General features: G+C 46.3%; 1 protein-coding gene across 2 annotated transcripts in view; it reads right to left on the bottom strand.

Annotated features, from left to right (window-relative positions):
- The window catches only part of CNOT12 (CCR4-NOT transcription complex subunit 12), a 422,228-nt gene that overhangs the window by 8,444 nt on the left and 396,920 nt on the right, over nucleotides 1-16,864 (bottom strand). The window contains exon 12 of one of the 2 annotated variants that reach the window (XR_014981070.1): nucleotides 6,167-6,214. The exons of the other annotated variant lie outside the window; for it this stretch is intronic. The gene's annotated coding sequence lies outside the window, so the exon portion shown is untranslated. The remainder of the gene's footprint in view (nucleotides 1-6,166; nucleotides 6,215-16,864) is intronic. 2 annotated transcript variants of the gene reach the window in all.

Here is a 16,864-nt window from a genome sequence, read left to right as displayed (position 1 = left end):
GACTGGTATTACTTATGATTAAGTTAGCAATGATACTGGGTGGACTGGTATTACTTATGAATAAGTTAGAAATGATACTTGGTGGACTGGTATTACTCATGGTTAAGTTAGCACTGATAATGAATTGAGTGGTATTACTTATGGTTAAGTTAGCACCGATACTGGGTGGACTTGGTGTTATAATCTATATAGGTACCCTATATAGGCGCAGGTAACACTGCAACCTTTCACCTATATCCTTCCCTACATTTCATACATAACGGTTCATAGGGACCGATCTTTTACCTAGATAAGACACTGCATTCAGAACGCGGGTTTTCCCTGGTTCAAAACTCATACATTATGCATGAGGCTTCTTGGAAGCACAGCAGGACTACTATCTCCTGTATAATATCTCTGTATAAAGTTCAGGACCGACGTCATCCTTTAGGCCGACACAGTAAAACAGCAAGGTAGGACCCCTGGGGAGACCTATGGGTATAAATACATCATGTCTTGCTTAGGAAGATAGAGGAGACCGAGACTTCCCAGCTGAAACACTGACCAGAGACGCTGAGGTTCCTGCATGCAGACGCTCCAGGTAACAGTGGTCTAATATCCCTCGTGGGGTGTCCAACCCGAGACCAGGACGGGGTCCCACATTCTCTAACTATCAGGTAATGGGGTGGACTAGACCTTAGAGGGATTCTTGGCATAACACCTACACAGATGCTAGGTACATCTAGTCAGGGAGGCATTGTAGGAGTACACACTTTTAGGTTGCACTTTTATCATGTGTTTTATATACTTGTATGTATTCATGATTATTGCAATATGGTAAACTATACCATCCCTTTACTCTTGTAGTATTGGTCATCATATATCTCTGCTACTGGTTGTTGCAACTCATATATTCTACACTAGAATAACAATTGCTCAATAAATCCTTATTGAAACTCCCAGACTGTTTATACTGTGCATCTCTGAGACAAACTAAGTGAGCAGCGAAAAGTAGTATATTGTTTCCACGATCCTGAGGGATTAGGGTTGTCATGTTCTGAGGTTGCCAGAGACTACTCTCTCTCCGATAAGAGGAGTTTCTAGTGGCACTGTGAGCTAGCCAACACAAACAGGCTAACTTATCCGGTGGGGTGCTCGGAACCAGTCTGCCACCAAACCCACAGCTTATGTTATCCAAAAAGCGCAGATCCTGAATGGGTAATATAGGAACTACACAACACCGGTATTACTCATGCTTAAGTTAACCATGAGTAATACCAGTCCACCCAGTATCAGTTCTAACTTAACTATTAGTAATACCAGTCCACCTGGTATTTATGCTATCGTAACCATGAGCAATACTAGTCCACCCGTTATCAGTGTTACCCTAACCATGAGTAATACCAGTCCACCTGTTATGAGTGCTAAGTTAGCACTAATACCGGGTGAACTGGTATTACTCATGGTTAAGTTAGCACTGATAATGAGTGGAGTGGTGTTAATAATGGTTACGTTAGCACTGATAATGGGTGGACTGGTATAAGCACTGATACCGGGTGGACTAATATTACTCAAGGTTAAGTTAGCACTGGCAACGGCTGGAGTGGTATTAAACATGGATAACTTAGCACTCCTAATGAGTGGACTGCTATTGCTCATGGTTAAGCTAATATTGTTTACGGCTGGATGACAGTACTCTTACTGGAGTTTATACTGATTAGGTCTAAAATGGCATTACTTATGTTTGGTTAGTAGTGAATAGAGCTGGATCATGGTTAATTAACATTACCTATGGCTGAACTAGCAGTACTCCTGGTTAGACAAGTAAAGGTTATGTCTCTTGTAGATATATTCATGGTTGGCTTGTTACTGATTATAGCTGCATGGACATTACTTATTGCTACGGTAGAACTGATTATGGCTGTACCGATTTTACTCATGGCTGGATTAGTATGTAGTATATCTGGAATAGTATTACTTGTGGTAGATGAGTATTATCCAATGGCTGCACTGGTATCACCCTTGGTTAGGTAAGGACTAAATGCGGCTTGGCAAGTATCATGCATGGCTGGACTAAAATAAATGATGTTGGATTAGTACGGATTATGGCTGGAGTGAAGTTACTCTCAGTAGGGTTAGTATTCATTATAAATGGAGTGATATTTCGGATATTGCTCGCAATTAGGTAAGTAGTTCATTTGGCTGGCCTGGACTAACCCATGGTTGGGTTACCACTGATGTAGACAAGACTAGTATTACTCATGGTTTCCTTAGTATTGATTGTGGCTAGAGTGCTATTGCTCATGGCTGGATTAGTACTGGTTATGGCTGAATTTTTATAACCCTGGGTTTGGTTAGAACTGATTCTCGGCACGCTGGCACTACTCTTGGGTCGGTTAGCATTGATTGGGCTGAACAGATATTGCTTGTGGTTGCGTTAGTAAATAATATGGCCGAACTGATATTACTAAAGACTAGACTAGTATCACTTATGACTGGATTGGTATTACTCATGGTTGGTTTGGTGCTAATGATGACTAAAATGATATTAGTCACAGCTAGACTAGCATTCATTACTAATGGCTCGATTAGTATACTTATTGCTGGAGAGGCATCACTCATAGGTAGGTCAGCACTGATTAAAGAATTACTCATGGCTGGACTAGTAATGGCATTTATTTAAATTTGAGTTGACCTTCAGCTCTTTATAAAAGAAAAGCGCTGCACATAACAAATTGGTACAAGAGATCGTAGTAGCTGCACTGATTTACAGCATCAACATAATTGGTTAAATGTTCATGGTAGCTGATGTAGTATCAGTGAATTTGTAAAATTAGTTGTGGCTGGGATAGAAGTAGTCTGGACTGGTTCCAGTTAAGTATGAATAATGATTGGTTAGTTTTAATAATGGAGGGGAAGTATTAGTCATGGTCAGGCTAGGTTGAATTGTAGTTGAGTTCACACAAATTACTGCTGAATCAGTTTTAACCACTGATGAGTTAACATTTGTTATTTGGTTACTACTAATCGTTGTTGTGCTGGAACTACTTGCGTGTGGGGGGTAAATATTACGATTGTGCACGACATGCTGTAAAATGTACATCACGCAGACATTCAGGAATCAAGCAAGCCGGTCAACAACCACCTCAGACTAGCTAGCAAAGACCTCCTGAACTGTTTAACGTGGAAACAATGAAAATCACAGAGACTATCTTTAAGAACCTGGAGCTAGCCTCATACCCAAACACTTAACTTCCCTTCTTTCTTCTAAAAAAATATCACCACATCTCAGGAAGGAATGACAACCCAGTATACACTTCTGCCAGGACTTGCTTACCTCACAGAACTGGAGATGTCAGCAGCCCTAATCCCTGGTAATTTGTAGAAGGGAGACCATGCATCCTTTTTAAATGTCAGTGAAAATGAACAGGAGTGATGTAACTACCCACAAATGACTCAATTCTACCTTGCAAATAACAGTCAAATCTAAATAGTCATGCAGGGCCTACCACAAAAATGGTAGCCTGGGGATGCCATGGGAATCCTACCTGCCAACTGAAGGACGCTTTCGCTAGAATATTCAGCTACCCCAAACTGCCACGCGAGGGACACCCAGGTGCGGCTGCACTGAATTACAGTCATGGAAATTGGAGCAGAGTCACTGAATGTCAAAGACAGACAGACATACAGACAGACACACACACACACACACACACGTTCACATGGCATCATATCATGACAAGTGTCGTCGCTACCTTGACCCTGAATACACATGATAAAACTCGCGGGCGCCTTGTCTGAATTTGAAGTTCACACATGCACAATCCAAACACCACAGAGGACAACCAGAAAGCTGATGTTATCCCGCTTAAACGACTGTAGAACTTGCTACACAGAAGTGTTTCTAAACATCCTAAAATTACAGAGGGCACAGACAAAGGCCTCCATGGTGTGCCTCAATGTGAAACACAAAAGCACACCAGCCATGACAAAGCCACAAAGAATACAATTGAAAACAGAGAGTAGTGTGTCGGTTCCTGTAATATGCATCATACAAAGACCCCAACAGCAACCACAAATCCAAGCCCAAGTCTCTGATGGTACAAGTCAGAGTCCATTGCTCTGGAGAATCATGCGACAAAAGACCCCAGGATTCCATACTGTCTCCAGTCATCTTTCACCTGTACATGGAGCCGCTTGGTGCCCTACTCACAGATAACAGCATCAAGAGTAACCAATATGCCAATGATGCCCAACTCTACTTGAAAGGCTCATCTGCTTCATCCATCCAATGACACAAACATTGCTTCCAGATCATCTATTCCTGGATGTCAAGTGACAAACTGAAGCTGAAGCCAAGCAAGACAGAATTCCTGTCATTTGCCAACTGCAACAAACAAGATAAAGTGCACACCTGGATTCACCCAGGACACCAGCCTCACCCTCAGGTAACACATTGCCAAAAAACTCAAAGACGGGCTGGTACCAGCAGTGTCTTTTAAAGAAAGCCATTCTGTTTGTTCAAGAAAGCAACTTCAGAACCGATGTTCAAGCCCTCGTACTTGCGCCTCTGGATGGCGGTAATGCCCTACTCTGTGGCCTCCAAGATTCCATACTGGCACCCCCTAAGGGCATCCTACACACCGCAACACATCTCATCCAGAGCCTAAAGAAATACAATCACATCACAGTCACCCGGAACGAACCCATTTGCTCCTCTTGCCAGCATTGACCACCTTCAAAACCAGCAGCATCGTTTACAAAACCACCACAACCACCACCTCTGGTTGTTCTCGACACACCAACATCCAGAACACGATCAGGCGTTAGACTAAGAAGTGTAAAAAAAAAAAAAAGAAAAACAACGCAACAGGCCTTTTCAATCTATGCACCTAGGATCTGTGAACAACATCCCTGTATCTATCAGGAATGCCCCAACGCGGTTCCAGTTCAGGAAAGAGTTGAAGATGCACCTCTCTCAAGAACACTACATCACAATGCAACCAACCCAATCACTGGGCCACACAACATCTCTACTTTTCAGAACATCCTTTGCCCACTAGCATGGCACAAAGATCACCTCTTTAAAGAGACCGCATCTTTCATTTACTGTATCAGTGCACCTTCGTCAAGCAGTGACACTCAGCCAGAACCAGCACATCTCTACAGGAAGGTCACCAGACCTAGCAATATTTACATATCAAATTTACGTCAAGTGCCAAGACTGCATTTGACTCTGATATGTGCAGGTTTGAATCACAACCACAGACATCCAACCACAAGGCAGAGAGACAAAAACAGGCTTTCATGATCGGTCTCAACATTAAAAAACAAAAACAAACCGCACTGGCCCTGAAATCCTTCCACTTGAAGAAAGAAGACAAGATGCGGGTCGTGGTGGATTGGAATAGTATCGAGGCCGTTTGGCCATCATTAGCTTCACTCAAGTTAGTACTGGTCACATTGGCTTAACAGTGATCTAACTTCCTTTGGCCCTTCGCAGCACCCAGGACTTCAGTCTCTTCAAAAAAAGACGGAAGATGTTTCTTTTTGTTTAATCTGCCCCTCTTCCCCTGTCTAGGCTCGCGCCGGGACACTCCTTGGAGTATCCGTGCGCGTTATAAGGTCCAATAACATACCATAACATAACAACATGGTGGTTCGTATTAATTAATTTAGTAGTCATCATGGTTTGGTTTGTGTTAAACATAGTTTTGAGTGTTACCAAGGGCAGAATTAGCATTAATAAGCGTTGGATCAGTATAGGTAAACCTTTTGATAGTGCGAATCACTGCTTCTTTGCATTAACTATTGCTGAGTTAGCATTAATGATCACTGGATTAACACTCATTATGTCTGGGCTTGTACTAACAAAAGGTTGGATTAGTATTAGTCAGGTTCAGAATTAGTTCATTACTTTTCACTAGTATCAGGCAAGCCAGGGCAAGCATTGGGTTTGTATTAAGCTTGTATAAAACACAGTTGTGATTAAAGATGACTGAATTTCTTAACAATGACTGGGTTATCATCGATAAAGATCGAGTTAGTGGTACTAATGGGCTGGATATTATTACAAATGTTCGTGTTAGTTTTGTGTGTGTGAAATTTGTATCAATACACTTTGGTTAGTATTAAACTGGGATCACTGGTAGAGTTCAGGTTATGGTCGGGTTAGGAATTTACTTACCATTACCGGTGCCAGTGCCTCTGTCCAGTAGCATCCTCGCAGTAGCAACTATTGGGAAACATCAAGCCATTCGAGAGGTCTTAAACTTACGCTTCCATATGTATGACCTTAAATCCACACCCCTTTAAAATCCATTTAGGTCGCCTGCCTAACCCTGCCTTCAGTTCTGGCAATGTTACACAAGCTAAAACCCCTCAACAAAGATGGGAGAAAGAATAGATGCTTTTAATGTAAGGAACCAATGTATTACAAATACAGAATTTGCCAAGAACGCTACGTGAGACCTTTTCTCTGAGTCATGGGTCAGTTAGCGGCTTCTGGGTAGTAACTGTTGCCATTTCCCTCTGGAGTTGAGTAGAGAGCTTTAGGCAAAACTGCTGTCCAATTGGATAAGCAAGTTACTCCCTATGTAGACCTGACACTCCAAATGTGACAACATGGAACATCAGGACTCACTCCAGAAGGTGGTAGTAGGTTTGGAACTCAAATAAAATAATCACACACAAAGTGAATATCCAGCCAGAGCCATTACTTTGGCTCTGGCTGGATAGGTATGTACTTATAATAAGACCCACCAAAGAAAACACAACATCCTAGAAACAGGAACTGAGAAAACGGTTTCTAGCACTAGGAAACGTAATGAGCAGTACTGGGACATCTGCTGAAAGAGATTTTTCAATGTTTATTAAGATTGATCAGCGCAGTCTTTTCAGCCTTCAGTGTTTAACCTCAGGGAGGGATGGAATTACAGGGATACTGCAAGGCACCTTTCTGGCTATTAGTCCTGGGCTGCCTGTTCTGGGTTCAAGTTGGGTAGCTCAGTGGGCACGAGCCAGTGCTGCAGCGATCATGCTAGTAAAGTCAATAACCCATACAAGAAGTGGATCTCAGCACACAAGTTCAGGATTGATTTTTATTTACCAATGAATTGTAACTTGGAGAGTGCCTCAGAACTTGGGTTTCCAGTCGATGGGGCCACCAGAGATATGGTGGATGGTGATAGGGGGATGTGCACACAAGTGTGCAAGTCGGAGGTTCAGGGAGCCAAGACATGGAGGCCACACCTCGTTACCGGCCACGGTTTACCTTTACCTTATACTCAAGAGACCTGGAGCGCATGCTTCTAACGTTGGGAAGCACTTATTGGGGGTTCGGGTCTCAAAGCCTTTACATAATTAACACAATTCAGAGGAAGGTGGTTCTAGAATGAAGTCAACCAGCCACAGCTACCCAGATGGAGTCCACACACCTAGAATAAAAGGACTGTGTGCTGGGTCAATGGTGTGAAGAAGTCCCTTAATGTCATCTGAATGGCGGACCAGTGCAGTCTTGCCAACAGGAACAGTTCTTCTATAGTCTCAGCATATCCTCATTCCTCGTCTGATGCAAATGGCATCAGTTCAGGCACAGCCAGCAGAGTGCAAATTCTTGCAGCTGCTGGACAAGGTCTCTTGTGCGAGCTCGCCTCCATGCACCTGGTCATGGCAGCTCCTCCCTTTTCTTGGAAGCCCAGCAGCAGGTCATCTAACCAGGGTGCAGCAAGTGGGCTTCCTAAGTGATCTGGGGCTAGTCCTAGGCTTGAGGATCTAGCAGTGAATGCTGTGGTCCTGGTCAGATGCCTCTCCAAGCTGAGGATGGTTGGGCTCCACACGGGGGTCAGTATTGAATTGCAACATTTATATAGCGCTTACTACCCATATGTGGGGTGCTGAAGCGCTTGCCTACATGGGCAGCAGGCTGCACTGTGTAGGGTTTGTGGCTGGAAGCGTGTTGTTTTGATGCTATGGGGAAGTGTTTCTGTGTTGTGCATGAGGACCACCGAGGAGCGGTTATCATGTTATGGGATGCAGTGCTTAGCAACGTGATGGATGAAGTAGTGTGAGAGACATTTTATGGCTTTCAGTAAGGTGGCAGCTTTTAGCATCTCTTCCATCCCTTTAGGTTCATGATCCACTGGTTAGTGCTCTTGGTTGTCCATTTTGAGATATTGTTTAAAGCGGTGTGTACTGAGCAGTGACAGGTTAAAATCGAGAAGTGGTGGAGAGATCAGCGGGGATGGACTTTGTTAATATAATCCATATCTGATGGTCACAGTGAGGTGCCAAGAGGCCGTAGTAAGTCACTAGTCCAGGCCTACAGTGGTGGACTAAATTAAAGTCCTCAGTTGCCCATCAATATGTGGCAGATCTCTTTCATTATTCCATGCCTGGTCCAATGGTAACAAGTGGTTTATTTCGGTGGACTGGCATGATACCGGGTGATGGACATAACCCTTCTCCATTTGGTCTTATGTAAGTGTAAAAGTGTTAGGCAATGAAAGATTATTCAGCCTGTGTGACCTACAATTGCCCGACTGATCAGTGTTACAATATTAGTTTTATTGTAGGTGATATAACATATTGTATTATAGTTGCATTTATATAGTGCTTACTGCCCCGGAGACGTTGTAATGCTCATACCAGGCAGCACGCTGCTCTGGAACCCAGGGTTAGTAGTGTTTTTTTGTGTTATTGTTGGTTATTGGGATTAGTCTTGCACGCTAAAGGAAACAATTCCATGGCTCACTCCGGTGTCTATACAGTAGATTCAATCAATAAGACGACCCTATACCAGAAGTAGAGGTAAAAAGGGATGTCCCTGGAGCTACTAATTCAGCCTTCACCAACCCTCAGTCTCTCTGAAGCCCGGTGAGGGCTTCACTCTAGCACAGCCCTGTGCTCTGCCGAATGGAGAACAAGAGTCGAGCATCTGCAGTCCGCTTCCAGACATCCAACCTACTGGAGGAACACACAACGCAGGCCAGAGAGCAAACAACTGGTGAGGTGCACATGTACATGCAATATTGAACTTCTCTGAATCTACAGCATTTAACACATGGAAGGAGGGTTTTGTGCGGTTGGACAATGCCAGTTTGAGCGAACAATGGTTTGTGTGCCATTTGGCACTAAGCAGACAACAGAGAAGATCTGGGAAACAACATTGTGCACAAAACAAAAGTGATTACCAAAATTGAATATGCTACTTACCAGTATGCATCTGTTCTTGGCATGTAGGGCTGCTGACATTCATATCTGTGCATAGATCGCCGCCTAGTGTTGGGTCCGGATGATTGCACATTGTTGTCCTGGAAGAGTCTTCGAAGTATCACGAGATAGGTGGCTCCTCCCCTGGACTACAGTGCGCATGGGCATCCTCTCCATCCTTAGATTGTTTTCGCCATTGTGGCAGTGATGGAGTAGATACAGTAAGTGATGCCCATGCTATACAGTAATTCTGAGTGCTGCAGCCGCTACAGGCGCCAGGGAGGAGGGTGGGCGATATGAATGTCAGCAACCCTACATGCCAAGAACAGATGCATACTGGTAAGTAGCATATTCAGTTCGAGGCATGTGGGCTGCTGAATTCATATCTGTGCATAGATTATATAGCAGTCCCCCCATTAGCGGCGGCTGCCCGTGCCAGCTGCAGCAGTCTGAAAAAGAGTTTTGAGAACAGCCTGTCCTACAGCTGCCTGCTGTTTTGAGTGTACATCTACACAGTAGTGTTTGGTAAATGTATGTATAGTGGACCATGTGGCTGCTCTACATATTTCCTGTAAAGGAATGTTTCCTAGGAAAGCCATGGACGCCCCTAACTTTCGTGTTGAGTGGGCTCGTGGGGGAATCGTTAATGTGCGTTTAGCTTTTTGATAGCAAATTTGAATACATTTAACGATCCATCTGGCTATCCCTGCTTTGGAAATGGCGTTGCCCTTGTGTTGTGGAGAGAAGGCAACGAAAAGTTGTTTTGTTTTCCTAAAATCCTTTGTTCTGTCTATATAGTACATGAGGGCCCTCTTTACATCTAGTGTATGGAGCATTCTCTCTGCGACATTTTGTGGACTTGGAAAGAAAACAGGCAGGTCAATAGTCTGATTCGTGTGGAACTGCGATATCACTTTAGGCATGAATTTGGGGTTGGTACGTAGTACAACTCTGTTTGCGTGAACCTGTATGAATGGCTCTTGAATGGTTAGTGCCTGGAGTTCACTAACTCTTCTTAACGAAGTGATTGCCACTAAGAAAGCTACTTTCCAGGTGAGGAATTGAATCTCACATGAATGGAGAGGTTCAAAAGGTGGACCCATTAATCTGGTGAGGACCACATTGAGGTTCCACACTGGTGCCGGTGGGTGTCTTGGGGGAATTACTCGTTTGAGTCCCTCTAAGAAGGCTTTGATGGCAGGCACTCTGAATAAAGAGAGGTGCTGCCTGTTTTGAAGATAGGCTGCTATCGCGGTTAAATGTATACGTATGGAGTTGTATGCCAGATTGCATCGGTATAAGTGTAAGAGGTAACAGATGATGTTTTGAATGGATGCGTCCAGCGGGTTAATGTCATTGTTGTTGCAGTAAATGACAAACCTCTTCCATTTAGCCGCATAGCAAGCTCTGGTTGTGGGTCTTCTGGCCTCCTTGATGATATCCATACATTCAGGTGGCAGGTTTAGGTAGCCAAACTCTAAGACTTCAGGAGCCAGATTGCCAGGTTCAGCTGTTGCGGATCTGGGTGTTGAATTTCGCCATGGTTCTGCGTTAAAAGTGCAGGTTTCATCCGCAGCCTTTGATGCGGCACCACAGAAAGTTCTAGAAAGGTGGTGTACCATGGTTTGCGTGCCCATGTGGGAGCAACTAGGATGAGTGTCAGTGAGTGTTGTCGCAGTTTGCGTGCCACTAGCGGTATTAATGGCGCTGGGGGAAAAGCGTACGCAAATCTGCCAGACCACTTCATCCATATCGCATTGCCCTGTGACTGCGGATGTGGGAACCTGGCGGCAAAGCTTTGGCATTTTGCGTTTTCGTTTGTGGCGAATAGGTCTATCTCTGGATGACCCCACTGTTGGAAGTACGGTTGGAGTACTGATGGATGTAGCTCCCACTCGTGCATCTGGTGGCTGTGTCTGCTGAGCAGATCCGCCATCTGGTTGTCCTTGCCCGGGAGGTGTTCCGCCATGAGGAATATGTTCCTCTGAATGGCCCACTTCCACATGCTCTGAGCCAGATGAGACAACTGTGGAGAAAGTGTTCCTCCCTGCTTCTGTATGTAGTACATGGCAGTCATGTTGTCGGTCCGGATCAACACGACTTTGTTGCACAAGTGTACTTTGAATGCCTTCATGGCTAGGAAGATTGCCATCAGTTCCAGAATGTTGATGTGCATCTTCTTTTGCTGTGTCGTCCATAGTCCCTGCACTGTGTAATGGAGTACATGAGCTCCCCATCCCTGGAGAGAGGCGTCCGCTGTCAGTATTATTTGCGGAACAGGCTCTTGGAACGGTCGGCCCTTGCAAAGGTTTTGTGGATTCCACCAATGCAGAGAGTTGTATGCCCGACCGCTCACCAACACTAGGTCTTTTAATTGTCCGTGAGCCTGATTCCATTGACGTGCTAAGCACTCCTGAAGCAGGCGCATATGTAGTCTCGCGTGCGGGACTATGAAAATGCAGGAGGCCATCATGCCTATCAACTGCATGAACACTCGCGCTGGAAGGGAGTATTGAGGTTTGAACTTTGTGATCAGCATTTGCATGCTGTTGATCCTTACTAAATTTGGCTGAGCTGTGGCTGTCAGAGTGTTTATGGTCGCGCCCAGGTACTGTCGTACGTGTGCGGGTTGAAGATGTGATTTTGGGTAATTTAGTGAGAATCCCAGACTGTGAAGAAGGTGAATGGTGAGGGACATGTGGCTGGCACATTGCTGGGCTGACTTTGCCTGAACAAGCCAGTCGTCCAGGTAAGGGAAGACGTGAATGTGCTGTCTCCGTAGATGTGCAGCCACTGTTGCTAGGCACTTGGTAAAGACCCTGGGTGCCGTCGTTACTCCGAAGGGGAGAACTTTGAACTGATAGTGATGCCCCTGAATAGTGAACCTGAGATATTTCCTGTGTGACGGGTGTATGGGTATGTGGAAATACGCATCTTTCAAGTCCAGTGTGGCTAGGAAGTCTCCCTGACTGAGTAGCGGTAGAACCTGCTGGAGGGTGAGCATATGGAAATGCTCTGATAGAATGTAGTGGTTGAGGGGTCTCAGGTCTAGTATAGGTCTGAGAGAACCGTCCTTTTTTGGGATTAAGAAGTACACAGAGTACACCCCTCTCCCCTGTTGGTTGACGGGCACGACTTCTATTGCACCTTTTTGCAGCATACTTAGTACCTCCTGCTGCAATAATGACAAGTGCTCTACGGACATAGGACGGTGCTTTGGCGGTATGTTGGGTGGAGTGGACGTTAATTCTAGACAGTAACCGTACTGGATAATGTCCCTGACCCACCTGTCTGTGGTGATGGTTTTCCAGACTAACAGGAACTGCTGGAGTCTCCCCCCGACAGGTGTTATGTGGTCAGGGGGCAGGGAGAAGGCGTCACTGTTTGTTTTTGGGGGCGGACCTGGTGTTGCCGTACCCACGTCCTCTGCCTTTGGTGCTGGATCCACGATATCCACCTCTGGTGGTTTTATCATAGTTACTTTGTGTGCCCCCTTTATTGTACTGCTGCTGGGACCCCTGACCTCTAGCTGCTCCTCTATTCCCGGGGCGACGAAAGGAGCCACTACGAAACTGCTGCGACTGCAGAGCCCCCATTGATTTTGCAGTTTCAGTGTCTTTCTTAATTTTTTCGAGGGTAGTGTCAACTTCAGGGCCAAATAAATAGTCTGGGTTGACCGGTTGATTTAAGATATTGTTCTGAATCTCAGGCTTGAAGCCTGAGATTCTCAACCATGCGTGCCTCCTCAACATGACGCTTGTGTTGATCGCCCTTGCTGCAGTGTCGGCTGCATCCAGTGCGCATTTGATGGACGCATTGGTAATGAGTTGTCCCTCTCTGATAAGGAGCTCCGCTGCCTCTTTGTATTCATCTGGCAAATGTTGTAGCAGTGATTCTAGTGTGTCGCAGTGGGACCTATCATAACGGGCCAGGAGTGCCTGTGTGTTGGCAATGCGCCAGATGTTTGCCGCTTGCGCTGCTATCCTTTTGCCTGATGTCTCCAGCACTTTGGACTGCTTGTCGGGGGGAGGAGCATCACCCGTTGTTTGTGAATGGGCTCGTTTGCGAGCATTAGCAACAACCATGGAGTCTAAAGGTAACTGACCCCTAATGTACATAGGGTCTCCGGGTGCAGGCTTGTATTTCTTTTCGATTCTGGGGTTCAGCACCCGTGCCCTGGTTGTTTCTATAAAAATGTCTTTTGCAGGTTTTAGAACTCCCTTAAACATTGGCAGAGTTTTGACGGTTTTCTCAGAGGAGGCGAAAGTGTCCACTAAGAAGTCTTCTTCTACAGTGTCAGAATGGAGTTCCACTCCGTGATTGGCAGCAGCCCGTTCTATGAGGGCATTAAAGGCAGCAGTGTCCTCTGTGGGAGATGTCTTTATATTGTAAAGCTGCGTGTCAGGAGTATCTGGTGCGTTACCCTGGTTGGTGGGGTCATCCCATGCCTGATCTGGGTCTTGCAAGTGATCATCAGGATCGATCATCCCCTATATAGTCCTCTCCTGCGTCTGCCTCTGAATGCGTAGGAGAAAAGGACGGCGGATCCTGATGGAAGGGTTGAAAGTGTTCATGAAGCACTGGTTCGGAACCTGCCAGCAATTTGTGTTTCAGAGGAATTTTGTATGAGTCCAAGCCCTTCTCTGGCGTGATTTTCCGCTTGCGGAGCATCAACCTACCAGTGTCGGCGTCGATAAAGTGTGCCTGTGAAGGCTCGATATCGGTTTGTCCAGTGGATAGGGACTGTGTTTGGCGGACACACGTCCGAATTTCGAACATTTTCGGTGCCGTGGGTGGCGGCAATCCAAATGTGATGTGCGCCGGCGCAGAGTGTGATTTTGCGGCCTTGTGCGTTTCGGGACTCGACGTAGAGTGGAGGGTTGCCCGGTCTCTGATGCGTTGCAACGATGCTGAGACCTGTTGCAAGGTGAACGCAGATGGCGCCTTGGAACCGATCGGCACCTTGGAGGTAGGCGTCGAAGCGGCATCCGACTTATTTCCAGTCTTTGGGTCGTCGATCCGAAGGGAGGTATCGACGCTCGTCGGAGTCGATGATTTGGCAGGCGCTGCCGTCTTCGACGTCGACGCAGACGGGTCGGCCACCTTGACCTTGGTGGGTTGGGCCGTAATCTTCGGTGCCATAGGCCGAGGCGCCTTGTGGGGACCGAGGGCCTTCTTCTTTGGCTCGGCGCCCGGACCTGTCGCGGTGAGCTCGGCACCGAAATCTCTTTTGGCGCGTTCGGTGCCGATGACCTGTGCCGGCGTCGAAGGATTGGAGGGCTTCGAGGCCTTCGATCCGATCGCAACCTGTTTCACTTTCGGTTTTGATGTAACCGGTGCGACGGATGGTTTCGGTTTCACTGAAGGGAATCCAGTCGTCTTCGATAATAATGGCTCCTGTGAAATGTTTGAGGCCGGGCCTTGCGGCGGGGCCGAAGAAACGTGTGATTGATCTTGGGTAAGGCCCGCAGGATATCCCTCGACCTGAGCCTTATGACGACTTAGTCTCTCGGCCTCCGTATCGACGGGTTGGCCTAGCTCTTCGCTGGAGCTATCTTCCTCGGCCCCAAGGGCCTCATTGTAGTCTCCTACCTCTTCGATGACGTCTTCGCCCTCAAAGATCACCTCATCGTCGTCTTCCGATCGGGAGTCGTGTTCGGAAGCGTGGCTGGAGTCTACTTCTTACACGCTCTCGGCGTCTTCGTCCTCGGTGCTAAAGATGTTGGCCGGGGCAGGCGCCCATTGCTGTGCCTCCAATCTCGCTGCCCGTCGATTCCGGAGAGTCTTCTTCGAGCGGAACCGGGCGCAGGCCATACATTTCGACTCATCGTGATCTGGTGAGAGACATTTGTTGCATACCGGATGGACGTCGATGTGTGGGTATTTCGCGTGGCATAAAGGACATCTCTTGAAGGGAGTCCTCGATTCCATCGTCGATCGAAGTTCGATGTTCGGACCAAAGCGGATCCGAAAAGCGTGAAGAAGGTGCTAAAACACTAAAGAAACTGGTCGATACTGAACGGGAACAGTACCGACAGGATCTAAAGGCCTTTTGGCCTTAAACTAAAGTTTCCTAACTTGAGCTAAGATAAGCACATCCGAACCCAATGGCGGAAAAAAACTATCTAAGGATGGAGAGGATGCCCATGCGCACTGTAGTCCAGGGGAGGAGCCACCAATCTCGTGATACTTCGAAGACTCTTCCAGGACAACAATGTGCAATCATCCGGACCCAACACTAGGCGGCGATCTATGCACAGATATGAATTCAGCAGCCCACATGCCTCGAACGTACATGCGAGCTCAAATATTAGAAGGCTCAGTGAACATTCTGTTTTTCGTGCAGGTGTTTGTACATTTTTACGTGCATATTTAGGATTAAGGAGCAAGACCCTGGCTAGTTCATCCAGGGCTATGAATGATGGTCCCATGCTGGCTAGGTGTCAGTTCTAATGGACGGTGACATGCCATGGACGTCTGATTCTGCACTGGAGTTGCAGTGGATGGTTGTGCTGGAGGTCAGTGAGCCGCCAGACACAGCCGGTTGAGTGGAGTTCCCAAACCTTTTGTACTTGGTGAGTAAATTTCATAGCCACCGGTGGGTGCAAAGAAAAGGGAATGACTCAAGAAAAATTAAGATGTACCATTGTAGCGCAGAGGGCCCAGAGCTGGAGCTACTGTGCGTGAGTTAGTGAATAATGAGTGCCTAGACACTTATGTTTTACTCTCTTCAGAAGTTGGCTCCATTTCAAAGATCTTATCCCCCCAGAAGCAAACTTTTGCAGAAGGGAGCCAAGTTCCTCTGGACCCAAGGATCCCAGAACTTCTTCATCAACTTAAAAACTGCTTTCACGGTGGCTCACATTTCGTTCGCATCCTCAGTTGGGTTTACTTTTCACCGCTGAGACAGAGGTTTCCTGGAGTGGTCTTTGCAACGCAGTTTCCTAGAGAGATCTGATGCACCCAGACGTGCATCCTATTGACCTCTGCTTGTGGATCTCGCTTGATAACACAGATGCATCAGGAATGCTGTCAAGTAACCACGGTCTGCACAGGATACCCCATCACATCAGCGTGCATCAGTGATTAGGCTCCCCTTAAAAATTGGATTCCTTAAACTTCTTCCTCATGTTAAATTATCAGAACTGTGATTTCAGAGTAGCGAGCACTTGCTTTCTCAGAGCCAATACACCTTCCTGGTCTCCTGAGGTTCTGGCCCGGGTCCATCTGTGGACATGCATGTGGTCCCGGCTGTTGACACTGCCATGCTCAGCCACATAAATTCCCCTCTCTATCAGACAAGAGCAGCTGTCGCCTCTGATCCAAGGAGCACGTCTTAAAATACGGAGTGCCCATCCCAAGAACAGAAGCCTGATTCACTGTACTGGGCTTGAGGAGGGGGGAGTTATTGGGGTTTACGGTGAACCTCACCTGATCTAGTAATGTCTTTAATCCTTCCGTAGCCCATGACAATGCTGTAGAGAGCTTCCTTTCACCACATTATTGATGTGCATGGTAGGAGCCTCTTCAACACTGCAATGGGTAAAACTTCTAAATTTGAAATAATAATAATAAATTGAACAACTTGTTTTCGTACAAAAGGTTTGGCATAACTAAGTGCTGTAGATAACCGATGTTACTATTATCCAATTTCATGATAAACTGTTTGCCAATG

Source organism: Triturus cristatus, chromosome 4_1 (assembly GCF_964204655.1).
Source record: "Triturus cristatus chromosome 4_1, aTriCri1.1, whole genome shotgun sequence".
Taxonomy (NCBI): Eukaryota; Metazoa; Chordata; class Amphibia; order Caudata; family Salamandridae; genus Triturus; species Triturus cristatus.
This window is presented reverse-complemented; position numbering and strand designations above follow the sequence as displayed.